Genomic DNA, 9,187 nt, shown 5'->3' with positions numbered 1-9,187 from the left:
TCTATGTATGAATAATATGTAACACCGGGCTTATATAGCTGGGTATTATACCTATCGCGCGCTCACCACTGCAGTTGGATAAGAATAAAACTAAGCCTTGGTAGGTCCAGGTATGTATAATCACCGAGCCTTGTCATGGCCGGGTATGTGAAACCACCAAACCATCATGGTCGGGTATACTATGGGTATGAATATGGATATGAATATGGATATGGATATATGTACATGTATATATGTATGTACACGAGCATGCATTAGAAATGGAAGGTCCCTATGAAAGGCAAGTAAGTGAATATGATGATGGCTTGCTACCTCCCGATCCTCCCATCTTATGCTATTTCTTATGCTACTTCTTATGCTATCTCTTATGCTCCTATTATGATGTTAATTATGCTTTACATACTCAGTACATTATTTATACTGACGTCCTTTGGTTTGTGGCTGTTGTGTCATGCCCGCAGGTAGACAAGGAGACAGGCTTGATCCATAGATTTCTTATTCAGGGGCTGCATAGAGTAGCTCCATTTCATCCAGAGCTACAATTTTTGATATTATTCTTTTGTGTACATACCTATGGGCATGGCGGGGTCCTGTCCCGCCTATATAATGTGGCATATTCTTCTTAGAGGCTCATACACAATTGTGTATGGTTAGATGTCTTGCAGCCTTGTCGGCTCATATTTTGTATATTATTTTGATAGCCTCGTCGGCTTATGTATATGGATATGGGCATAGTTGTTGACGATGATGTTAATGTGTTGCTGCTCAATGAGATTAGCATGAATGATGGATAGAAATTATGACTAAGCTATGTGGCTCACCTAGATGTGAATGAAATGTACGATAAGCGATGCCGGGGTGGGTTAGCATCGGGTGCTGGTCATGGCCCTCCGGTTGGGTCGTGACAAAAGTGGTATCAGAGCAGTTCTGTCCTAGGGTATGTCTACGAGCCATGTCCGGTAGAGTCTTGTTTATAGTGTGTTTGCGCCACACTTATAAATAGGAGGTTCAGGCATTTAAGGAATGAATGACCTTCTTTCTTCATAAGATCGTGCGATAGAGCCGTGATATAAGTTTTTTCCTTAATCGTGTATTATGCATTTTAAATGCTCGTAAAGAGAAAAGCTATGGTATCCCAAAAGGCAAGACAAGGCGTAAAAGCGGGCTGAAAGAGCACCACCAATGGATATAGAGAAAGGTGAGTCCCGTAATGCGCTCAATCTCGGCCCTCCCATTCCGTGCCTATTTCGGGGGAGGAGCCTTACCCCTGCTCCAAAGGCCTCCATCTCCTTCACTAGATGCTTCAGGCCAAAGATGTAAAATAGGCCATTCATTTACTTACTCAGTTGGTTGCCGCCCAGACTCAGCGGTAAAGTACAGGGCAAGGTGATAGGGCTGTTAGTGCAAGGGCCTGTGATTTTATTAGCTTGAACCCTCCGAAATTCTTCGGGTCAAAGCCGGATGAGGACCCTCAGAATTTTATTGATGCGATGTTGAGGACATATCGGTTAATGCATGCTTCAGACGTGGAATCGGTGGAGTTAGCATCCTATAGACTCCGAGATGTCGCGGTTCATTGGTATACGGTTTGGATGGCTTCACGGGGAGTCAATGCACCTCTCCCGGTATGGCAAGAATTTTTGGATGCCTTCCTCCGACATTATTTACCTCCTGTGGTTTGGCGGGCTAGAGCCGATAAATTCTTGAATCTTAGGCAAGGGAGTATGAGTGCCTTAGAGTATAGTCTCCGCTTCAATTCTTTAGCTAGTATACCTCGGCCATGGTAGCGGATATGGGTGACCGAGTACACCGATTTGTGAGAGGCCTAGGGACATACTTGATGGATAGATGCTTGATTGCATCCCTTCAGGACAATATGGATATTTCACGCATTCAAGCCCATGCCCAGAATTTGGAGAAAAGCCAACAACAGCAAAGAAGTGAGCGTGAGAATGATAGAGGGTATAACAAGAGGGCTAGATTCTCGGGTCCGACGACTGAGTTTAGAGGCGAGCCAAGACAACAGTTTTCTAAGCATTCAGGCCATTCTATGACTAGTTCGTCTCCACGGTTGACAGGCCAGAGATTTGACAGATCTACTCATTTCGAGCTGAGTCAGAGTTTCAGGGCTTCAGGTTCTTAGTTCAGGGGTGATTCGGGTCAGGCAAGGCTACCCATGCCACGATCTTCCTGCAAAAGGTGGGAAGTTACATCGGGGGAGTCGGCCGACTCAGGTTTAGAGGTTTGCTATGATGCGGTCGGCCAGGCCATATTATGCGTGATTGCCTCTCGATTGGTGGTAGGGGTAGGACCCGTCCCTTCAGGATCGGTAGTCGGGTCTTCATCATCGATACACCCTATAGGGCCAGGTTCACATGCGCCGCCCGGCCATGGTAGAGTAGGGGGAGAGCCCCGGGGCCGCAGTGGCCCTCAGCACCGTATTTATGCATTGGCGGGACGCTAGTATCTTGATTCTTCTCTCGATGTCGTTACAGGTATATTATCGGTATTCTCTCATGATGTATATGCTTTAATAGATTTGGGCTCCACATTGTCATATGTTACTATATTGCGATTCGGTTTGGGGTCAAACCGGAGTCGATCAAACCTTTTGAGGTATCTACACCCGTTGCCGAACCGGTGATAGCTAGTCGAGTATATAGAAATTGTGTAGTCGTGATTTGTGACCATCGTACTATGATTGATTTACATGAGTTAACAATGGTGGACTTTGATGTTATCATGGGTATGGATTGGTTAGCTTCTTGCTATGCCAATGTTGATTGTAGAACAAAGATGGTTCGCTTCCAGTTTTCGGGAGAACCAGTTTTAGAATGGAAAGGAAATACTGCGTCACCAAAAGGTAGGTTTATTTCCTATCTAAAGGAAAGAAAAATTATCACAAAAGGTTGTATTTACCATCTAGTTCGGGTTCAAGATGTAGAAGCTAAACCGCCAACTCTTAAGTCTGTCCCCGTGGTGAGTGAGTTTCCGAATGTATTCTCGGAAGAGCTTCCAGGCCTCCCTCCAGAGCGGGAGATTGATTTCGCTATAGATGTGCTACCGGATACAAAGCCCATATCTATTCCTCCTTACAGAATGGCTCCTGTAGAGTTGAAAGAGTTGAAGGAGCAATTGAAGGACTTGCTCGAGAAAGGCTTTATTAGGCCTAGCTCTTCCCCGTGGGGAGCACCCGTGTTGTTTGTGCGAAAGAAAGATGGTCCTTGCGAATGTGCATTGACTACCGGCAACTGAATAAAGTGACGATCAATAACAAGTATCCACTTCCAAGGATTGACTACTTATTTGATCAATTACAAGGCGCCAAATGGTTTTCGAAAATAGATTTGAGATCTGGTATCATCCGGTACGAGTTAAGGAGAAAGATATTCCTAAGACAGCCTTCAGAACAATATATGGCCATTTTGAGTTCCGGGTAATGTCATTTGGGCTAACTAATGCACCGGCAGTATTTATGGATTTGATGAACAATGTGTTCAGGCCATTCCTAGATTCATTTTTTATTGTGTTCATCAGCGATATCCTGGTACATTCTAGGTTCGAGGCAGAACATGCGGACCATTTGCGTACTATTCTTAGAGTTCTTCAAACTCGAGGGTTATTTGTCAAATTTTCTAAGTGTGAGTTTTGGTTGAACTCAGTGACCTTTCTGGGGCATATTATTTCAGTCGATGGTATTCGGGTAGACACCCAGAAGATTGAGGCTATGAAGACTTGGCCAAGGCCCACGACCCCTACGAAAGTTCGTAGTTTTTACGGGCTTAGCAGGCTATTACAAGAGATTTGTAGAAGGTTTTTCTTCTATTTCTGTACTGCTCACGAAGTTAACCGAGAAATTTGCTAAGTTCCAATGGACAGACGCTTGTGAACGCATTTTACAAGAGCTAAAGGATAGATTAACTTCTGCCCCAATCCTGACACTTCTAGAGGGATCGAAAGGTTATGTTGTCTATTGTGATGCTTTAGGCGTTGGGCTAGGATGTGTGTTGATGTAACATGGTAAGGTGATTGCGTATGCTTTAAGACAGTTACGGAAACACGAGAAGAATTATCCGACCCATGATCTTGAATTGGCTGCAGTGATTCATGAATTGAAGATGTGGAGACATTATTTGTATGGCATCCACGTTGATATTTATACAGATCATAAGAGCCTTTAGTATATCTTCAAGCAGAAAGAATTGAATTTACGGCAACGGCGTTGGTTGGAATTATTGAAAGACTATGATGTTGACATCCTATATCATCCCAAGAAAGCAAATGTCATGGTTGATGCTCTTAGCCGATCCATAGGAAGTTTATGCGATGTACAGCCAGAGAAAAGAGAGATAGCCCGTGAGCTCCAGCAGTTAGCTAGCCTAGGAGTTTGAGTAGTGGACCTAGGTACTACGGGAGCTATCATTCAAAATACAGCGGTCTCATCGCTAGTAGTGGAAGTGAAGGAGCGACAATACGAGGATCCCATACTAATTCATTACAGAAATACACTCCCCCAGAAGGAGAAGTCATCATTTGAGATTTCTGGAGATGGATTTCTCCGATGTTGAGGCAGGCTATGTGTTCCCAATGTTGCAGGGTTACGTCAGCAGATTTTCAAAGAAGCCCATTGTTCCTGTTATTCTGTCCACCTCGGAGCAACGAAAATATATCATGATCTTAAATCTATATATTGGTGGAATGAGATGAAGAAAGATATAGCGGAATTTGTAACTCAATGTCCCAACTGTCAGCAAGTGAAAATCGAGCACCAAAAGTCGGGCGGATTGTTGCAAGCTATAGAAATTCCAACTTGGAAATGGGAAGTAATTAACATGGACTTCATTACAAAGCTTACCCGTTCCCGACGCAAGTATGATTCTATATGGGTGATTGTGGATAGACTCACGAAGTCAGCTCATTTCTTACCAGTCAGAACTACATATATAGTAGAAGATTATGCAAAGCTTTATGTTAAAGAGATAGTGCGACTCCACGGTGTTCCCGTGTCTATTATCTCCGATAGAGGGACTCAGTTTACAGCTAATTTTTGGAAATCTTTCCAAGAAGGTTTGGGGACTTAGGTGAGTCTTAGCACGGCATTTCACCTGCAGACTGATGTACAGGCCGAACGTACCATTTAGACCCTTGAGGATACATTACGAGCATATATATTGGATCTTGGAGGTGGTTGGGATGATCACTTACCACTTATTTAATTTGCTTATAAGAACAGTTACCATTCTCGCATCCAAATGGCACCGTATGAGGCTTTATATGGGCAAAAGTAGGTCTCCAATTGGGTGGTTCGAAGTAGGAGAGACCAAATTGATAGGGCCAGACTTGTCCAAGGTTACAGAGAAAGTCAAGCCTATAGGATTGATTATTAATATCTCAGAGTCGTCAAAAGTCCTATGCAGATAATCGTCGAAGGGATTTAGAGTTCCAAGTGAAAGATTGGGTGTTTTTGAAGGTGTCGCCAATGAAGGGTGTCATGAGATTTGGCAAGAAATGTGATACGCTTAAATTACACCTATGAGTGGCGTAAAGCGGTCGTTGTCAAATATAATAACCCAAACAAGGTTGGGGTCGAATCCCACAGGGAATATGGAGAGAAAAAGATAATTGTATGCGATACTAGTCTTTAAAGGCTTTAATCCTATTGCGCATAGTTTGAAATATTTATTGTGTAATGTAATTGAATACTTTGACTTGAATTGTACTTGACGCGAGAGAGAGATTAAGGTTGTGTTCCCCACTTTGATTAGATATTATGCTTCAAGTTTTAATGTGATATACTTCTAATGGTTGTTCTAAGAGTATGCACTTGATCTCTTAAGGACTTCCTAATATTTCCCAACAGTTAGCCGTATTTCCTCTTATGATTTTTCCAAATGCGAAAGAGTTGAAATCGAAGAGCGACCAATAATGCCAATTAGACTTGTTCTTATTCCTAAGTTAGTCTATTAAACGAGGGTTAACGCCCCGAGTCATTGTTATTCAATCTTACCAATGCTAACTCTCTTTCCCAAGAAAAGTTAGTATAATGGCTTAGGCTAATCTTTGTGCAATCATTACCCAACGCTAAAACACAAAGATTGAATAAATATCACCAACCATTATGCATATATCAATAGTAGAAACCCATTCACATAATATCCATTCACATAATAGGGTCCACAACCTAAGAACTAAAATTAGCTACTCATCATTTTGTTTAACAAAGAAAGCTTGAAAGTTAACATAATATACTTACAATACTAATACAATGTGGAATGAGGGTGAAGTTGATGCTTTAAATGCTCCAACAACTTCACAAATATCCAAGGCTTAAAGTTAATGCTCCCAAAAGATCTGAATAATTGTTAAAGACCTAACTTTAAGTATTTATAGGGCTAATAATCGCGCCAAAGTTCTGGACAAAAACACCATTCGCGGCATCGTTACGGACCGTAACACGAGTTACGGTCCGTCCTTCAATTTCGTCCTTTGTCGTGCCTTGATATTAGGTCAACCGGTTACGATTTCTTTCGACGGACAAAGAACACGTGTTACGGTCCATATCTTCCATAGATCATGGCTTCGCCTTCGATTGTCAATGTGTTACGCCATGACGTTACGCCCCGTAACCTGCGTTACGGGCCGTCCTTCTGGGCGTAACATATGTCAATACTTAGGCTTTTTACTGGAAATTTCCTTCAGATTACTGTACACGTTACGACCCGTAACATGAGTTACGGACCGTCCTTTTGAGCGGCACGTATCTGGATCTTCCTCTCAGGGTTCCGACCACGTTAGAGTTGTGGACCGTCCTTTTGCTCCAAGTTGTCCGTTTTTCAACATTTCCTATCATTTCCGTTCCTTAGCCAACCAACCCTACAAAACACCAAAATAACATAAGAAACGATGTAAAAACACTTAAAAACAAGCAACATTTCTAGTGAAAAAGACATAAAATGTGTTGAAATTCACGGCACATCAACACCCCTAACTTAAGCTTTTGCTTGTCCTCAAGCAACTACAACAAGACTCACTGCTAACACACGACATCTAGCAAAATAAGAATGCCTATGGTGGTTTTGGCACGTATTTCTAGCACAGACTCTTCAATCCAAAAAATATTGGTCTCTTATCCACGTCCTATTTGTGAAACAAGACGCACATTTTAGAACAATTGCAATTCACTATGCAACCTCAATTAATGACACAATCATAGTATGGGAGTCTCTATGCACATGAACTTCAACTTTCGGAAAGCCAGTTATTTCGCAATCTACAATCCTTACGCCCTCACATAGGCCAAAGAATGTCCCAACACACATAGTTACAAAATAAATGGGACAAGAGACTATAAAGACAGAAGGACACTCAAACTCACAACGAAATTTGCATACCATACTTGCACATACCATAGGCTTGCCTTTATTTTCAATGCCTTTAACTTTGAACAGTTCGATTGTGATCACATTAGGACTTTTTCGGCTTGTAACGTTGGCTTAGGGATGGGTAGGATAAATATTTGGATAGTGGTGACTCGTCCTCCTTGACACTACATTTTGACTTCATTCACCTTTCTTCCTTTTGTTGTTGACCATTCTACAAATGTGTGGATTTATTTAGGACTTATATAACTATATATATATATATATATATATTTTTTTTTAATTTCTATTCTAACCATACCGAATCATGCTCCGCAATACTCACGATCACCCCCAACAGGCTTTTGGCCTCATTTTCGGCATTTTTAACTTATCACCCCCAACTTAGGCTTTTAGCCTCATTTTCTGCATCTTTCGCTTATCACCCCCAACTTAGGCTTTTAGCCTCTTTTGTCATTCTTTAGTGTCAAGGAGGGACTTGGTGCCAAATGGGTTTATTCACAGAAGGGATGGAGGTTAGTTAACCGGCTAATCAAAGAAAAAGTCTATAGGCTCAAAATGGGTCTGTACAAGCTAGGCTCATTTAAGATAAACAGGCTCTGGAGTCAATGCAAAGAAAGCCTAAGATCACTTCATAATCAAACTCTCCTTAGAATTCACGCACGACCAAATGTGCAAGTTCTAGATTACAAGCATCATACACAAATAAACTAAGAACTCACAACACAATGGCATAAGGATTGTTTTAATACTCTGACTTGACTTCCGTTTGAAGATTTCACACACATGGACACCCTTTATTTGCAATTTCATTAAAAGAACCATACATGTCAATATCAATAACCCATTCATGATGTACATCACAAATTACCTTTTTCTTTTTCTTTTTCTTTTTTCGGAGGGATATCATTGACTTGTAAAACACTTTTATATATGCTAGAAAACACAGACCACCACCACTTAAGTCATCCTTACTTTACTTTAACTACACAGCCTAAACATACCAGGTTAGACATAAAATAACACCCCTCGAGAAAAGAACACATGGCAAAGAACAGCCGAGGAGGGTCCTAAACACATACTTAATAACACAATTTAAAACAAAAATAATACCAACAAAAACAAAAACAATATCCGATACCAAAACAATACCAACAATACCAACAATTACCCTACACCCCAAACTTAGAAACATGCACTACCCTCAAGGCATCCATATAATCCATCAATAGAATGTAGGGCCACCCTGGAGCACACTAGGCACTTCGATCCTGGCCGCAAGATCGTGGGGTTGGATAACCTCGGAGGTAGGGCAATGGTGGTGTGCTCGGCCGGGGACACCATATCAAAGCCTCAGCAACACTAGGTCCCAATCTCGCCGTGGAGCAGAAGTAGTAGTCGATCGAATGGGACGGGCGAGCTGTAAGTCGCTCCGGTGGTGTCGAACTCTCGACCGGGACTCATGTCGGAGCTTTTTCAATGTTTGTCGCTGTTACACCTTGGAAAAATAGTGAATAGGCCAATGAAGGGCACGATGTACACAATGTTTTGATAAGTAAGAAATAGCATTTGATGACCCTAATCGAGATTCCAAAGGCATTTAAGGTAAGGAAAGCAAGTCATATGTTGTGTGTCGGACAAGATTTACGAGCATCGAATTAATGAGTGTTTCATGATGCTTTTAAGAAGAGTTAGGATTAGGGGTTAAACAAGTGTCGAAGGTTCCATAAGGATCGGGGATCAAACGAGTGCAGAAAAGTTTGGAATTTTCTATACCCGACTTCGCGATAAAAAAAATACGGAAACCC

Source organism: Lycium ferocissimum, chromosome 9 (assembly GCF_029784015.1).
Source record: "Lycium ferocissimum isolate CSIRO_LF1 chromosome 9, AGI_CSIRO_Lferr_CH_V1, whole genome shotgun sequence".
NCBI lineage: Eukaryota > Viridiplantae > Streptophyta > Magnoliopsida > Solanales > Solanaceae > Lycium > Lycium ferocissimum.
This window is presented reverse-complemented; position numbering follows the sequence as displayed.